At 36.0% G+C, this 4,833-nt stretch overlaps 1 long non-coding RNA gene across 1 annotated transcript; it reads right to left on the reverse strand.

The window, feature by feature from the left end:
- Window positions 1-664: 664 nt before the first annotated feature.
- LOC113327650 lies at window positions 665-4,250 on the reverse strand. Its single transcript, XR_003349118.1, has 3 exons — window positions 2,864-4,250; window positions 1,922-2,230; window positions 665-791 (listed from the first exon to the last, which is right to left on the reverse strand). It is a non-coding gene; the product is annotated as an uncharacterized LOC113327650 (long non-coding RNA).
- Between the last annotated feature and the right edge of the window lie 583 nt (window positions 4,251-4,833).

Here is a 4,833-nt window from a genome sequence, read left to right on the forward strand (position 1 = left end):
AGCAATATGCTTGTAAAACATAGAACACCAACTGACAGCAATAGAAGCACAATTTCCAAGCTCTATGGTTTCTTTCACTCTCACATCACCAACACTATCAACAGAAATGATTGAATGAGCATATGCAGCAGTAACCAACAGTCTCGCAAAAGCACCAACAAAATCAGCAGAAGTAAATAGAGTTAATTGCATATGGAACAACTAGGAAGCGAAGTGAATTTCAAAATCTGCCTTTAAACCTGATGTTAGTTATTGTTGCATACCAATAACACCATTACATCATCCATATGCATACAAATGCAGTATCTGGCAGCAGCTAAGATTTATTGCGCAACAACTTCAATTGATTTCCAGCACCTAACATTCAGCACTTGTATATCACTTAGTACTCAGGCAGAAAAAGTAGTGACAGCAAAATCCGTCGAGAACACAAAGCTGGCACTCCTTTGCTTATTCATATACCAACAATTTTAATACTAGGCACAAGTGAAATCCATCGAAACACACTCACACATAATAGGAACAGATTCAAGAATTCAATCCTTTTATTTCCAACAAACACAGTGACTTAACTAAGATAAAAATTGAACAAAGGGAAAAGGCAAAAAATAACAAGTCACACATCAAGCGTATCATGTACGTGTTCTAGATGTGGTTTGCATCTTCCAAGTCAGTTGAGTCTAATGACTGGTGGAGTGGTATACATTGTACACAAGGGGCATAGCAGTTTTTCCAGGCATTGTTCATGTTGCTTCGCACGTGGATTGATCTGCCCATAGCTGTGGCAGCACCTGTGAACATAAACAAAAACCATCAGAATGACAGTTATATACACGACAACCCAGAGGAGAAGCAAAGATACGATGACCCAGAAGAAATAATCAGATACTTATAAAAACGAAAAAGATCACATCTACATGCTCCATATGCAGCATACACCCCAAGGATTGGGTAAGGAAGGATGCAACTACGAACTATCTAATTCAAAGCATTTATACAGACATTTCATAGTGTATATAATCCTTCTCAACTCCTTTCTTCTTTAGGATCCAGCTGTGAGCCTGTGTTGTAGCTGGAACTTGGAAGAATGATAGAAGCCGAGTGAACTAGTGGAACTGACATTCCAAGTAAATGCCACAAAATCAAGCTAAGTTTATAAGGATACCAAGACTTAGTGATCCCTATATGCAATACCTACGAGACAAGGTTTAATTTCGTGTAACACATGAAGGCTTTCTGGTCTTGTTCTTACTGGCATATTGGCACTTAAGTACTGAGCATGTTGTGTTACCTTGTACTGAACATGTTGTGTTACCTTGATATATAAGTTTTTATTACCACATAAAGGAAATGAACCATCAGATCTCCAGTTTTAATTGGTAGAGTAAGAATATTTCTAGCAGCAAGACTCAGATACATCCACAGTAATCAAAGACTTGGTGACATCTATGGCGCTGGAAACCTAAGAAGAAGGTCAATGCTGTAACAAATCTATGTAGATTAATCGTTTCTACATTGCATAAATAGACCAGTCTCCGCTAGCCGCAAGTTTATACATAACAAATGTTCTGACAGAACTCCAACAAACTATTTTAAAAAATCTCAAAATCGTGACGCCTTTGATTTCCTCCAAAACTTGTCACGAATCAACTGAGATTTTTCATAATGTCTGGACGATGATCACCTCCAAAAAGATCAGGAGCTATAAATACTATACAGAAATGTTCTCTAATGCATTTCTGAGATACATTGAAGTGTTAGAGAGAAGAGTATGTTTTTGGGCACCAGTCAATCCTACAACTTTATAGGCCTAAAAGTTATTTAAGTTGCTTGAACTGGAAATGAGTTTTCATGTACTTCATGGGAACGATGTAAATGTAAAATGTAAGAACATCATAAGCAAGGGAGTTTTAATATGTACCTTTTTCAAAAGCATTGTACGCCATTCTCTAAAGCTTACGTGATCCTTCTCGAGTTTCAAAGATGGCAAACTTTAGCAAATCTGCCCTAGGGCACATCTTACATGAGCTTTGGGTCTAATTGAAGTGCAACATTGGTACAAACACTTCCAGTAGTTCTCTAGACAAAAGATGTCCTGTTTGGATGATCACCCCATTCTCCAAAAACATTTGCAGTAGTGACTATTCACAGGGTAGCTAGTGCTGACTACTGATTGAAGCTTTAAATATATGCTATTGTTGGCAGACAACAACATCCCTCAGAAACTCGTCTTAATAAATGATACAACTCGAAATCAGAGTCAAGGAAATGAAAAAATGATGACACAACTATGAAGTAGGCATTAAGCGTGTGAATAACCAATTTTTATTTGCAACCCCATCCATAAAGATGAAGATGTCAAAATTCTCACTGCCACTGGTTGTGCAGCGATGGAAAAGTAAGTCTTATTGACGAAATAAAATCAAGTTGGTTGTGCTGAATGACAGAATGGAAACACAAATCATGTTAGTTATCACAAAGAACTGTGCCTGCATGATTTTTCTGTCTTTGTGAAATTTATGGATGAATGGATAAACACTTCAGTGCAGTTATCTATTCAAATTTAAGATTATGCCTGCATATGCCTATTCGGCTCCCATTGAAATTAGGTCAAGTCACTAACAAAATGCAGAATTTACAAAACAACACAGCTTAAATAGAAAAAGAAAAAATAAACACTCTCATAAAGTTCGATAGATGATATAAAGACAGATTAAAAGTAATCTGCATATATACTACACACTAACACAATGTCAATAAACATTTAGGTTCACACAAAGGTAACTTGCTATCCAAATTTCAAATGAAAGTCATAATCCATAGAATGGTATGAAAATAACTGCAGAAACTCAGCGGTGATTACCAGTTTAGAAGTATGTATGCATGGACCTCATCCTCAACAACTGCTTCAAAGGCTAATCACAAGGCTTTCGATCTCCTCAACTTCAACTGACTCCATTATCTTTATATCTTTTTCCCCTAATTCTTTCAAAGAAACAAAGGTGTTCTTGTGAGCAAATACTTGACAAAACCCTTCCTTCAAATGCATAAGCCTTCTCGAGGTTGAATCTTTTGTGTCGTAAACGGTGAGAAACCCGTCCCAATCGTAAGTTAAAACACAGTCACTCTTTGTAGCAAATAAAAATAAGCTATTAGCAACCCTAAACTTTTTACTCCAAACCAATGACAGATGTTCATCTCCCTCTTTTATGTCATGATTGTCATTCTTCTTTTCTAATAGCCATATTTCTAAACATTCGGCTCCTTCAACATACACACCAAAAAACAAAACTCCATCAAAAACCTCTATTGCATTACGAGACCAATTACCGTCCGGTGGCAAAGGAGGTAGCGAACGATTTTCATATAACTTTTCCTCAGCCAAATCGAAGGTCACAATCATTTCTGATTCAGTATCCTTCCAGTGAAGAGCTTCGTTGGCAACGACAGCATTGAACCAACGATATACTTTGATTTTAGTACTGAATTCCCCAAGGTTTCTTCACCCATTGCCACTGCCTAGTGTGTACACATAAACTTGTACAAACTGCTGGTTCCTCAACATATATATCTGTACAACTTTGTATTCATTTGTGGAAGAAACGTAACCAAACCCAATCAACCAAACAACATACTGATTCATAACACGACGTTCTTTCTTCTTAATATCTGGAAGCACAACATACTCTTAGGTGATTGGGTTACAAATACAAACAGATCTATTACAGTCATCTGTGTAAGTTGGGCATGTTGAAAGAAATACCAAACCATTAGACGAACCAAGAAGAACACTGCTACCTTTAAACGGAGAATTTATATTAACCCTTTTAATTCTCTCAATTGGGGTTGTCTCATGATTCTCATTGTATTCAAAATAATGAAATTTATCATCACCATTCAGAGCCCTCCCACCCATTGCAATAAAACCCAACTTACCGGAATCAGCAGCAGCAAGACGATTAAGATGATGATGTAGGTGCATCTTCGAAAATGATGGATAACCAACAAGATTCCTCCAAGTTTTGCACACTAATTTGCATTGGAGGATCGATTCAGTGGGTACCCGAGTAAGGATGTCTAATGTGATTTCCTCTGGAAGACGCTTGAAATACTCCATCAAAACCCTTTGTAGTCGAAGAAACAACGATTCTCAGGTGATGGTTCCGAGAGATCTTGAAAAATCTAGGGTTTATACAGATGGAATTGGGGTTTTCGGTTTGGAAAGAGGAAAGTTGAATTTTGAGAGGGGGTTTAATACAATAATCCTATATTTACTTTTTTATTTTTATTTTTTTTTTGGTAAAAGGTCATTCATAAAAGAAAATCTATATGGGCCTTACAACACGGGGAAAGACCCGTTAGCTAATACATTACACAAAAAAATTCAAAAAAAATTGGTTAAAAAGACCAAAATCAACAATTCCTGGGTGAAACGTACATTTAGATTTTGATATTATTTAAATGGACAAAAATGTAAAAATAGCCAGGATGTAAACAGTTTCATCCTACCCATTTTCAAATATTTTTTCTTATTTTTAATTTACATCAGGATGCATCCAGTTTCATCTTTGCTATTTTTTAAGTTTAAGTCAGGATGAATCCAGTTTCTCCTTGCTATTTTTTTTTTGTGTCAATTTCACCCATAATAATTTTTACTCGGCCATTTGAACCATGTTTCAAAAATATTTGGACAAATCACCCATTTTCCGGAAATAAATCAATCAACCAAAAAAATTCACTACTAACGCTAGTGATGTAGTTCTACTATATAACGAAACAAATATTACTACAAAAATATTTAATAAAAAAACTGTCTTTTTGGTAAAGGTTTTG

The sequence above is a fragment of the Papaver somniferum genome, unplaced genomic scaffold (assembly GCF_003573695.1).
Source record: "Papaver somniferum cultivar HN1 unplaced genomic scaffold, ASM357369v1 unplaced-scaffold_107, whole genome shotgun sequence".
In the NCBI taxonomy this organism is placed as follows: domain Eukaryota; kingdom Viridiplantae; phylum Streptophyta; class Magnoliopsida; order Ranunculales; family Papaveraceae; genus Papaver; species Papaver somniferum.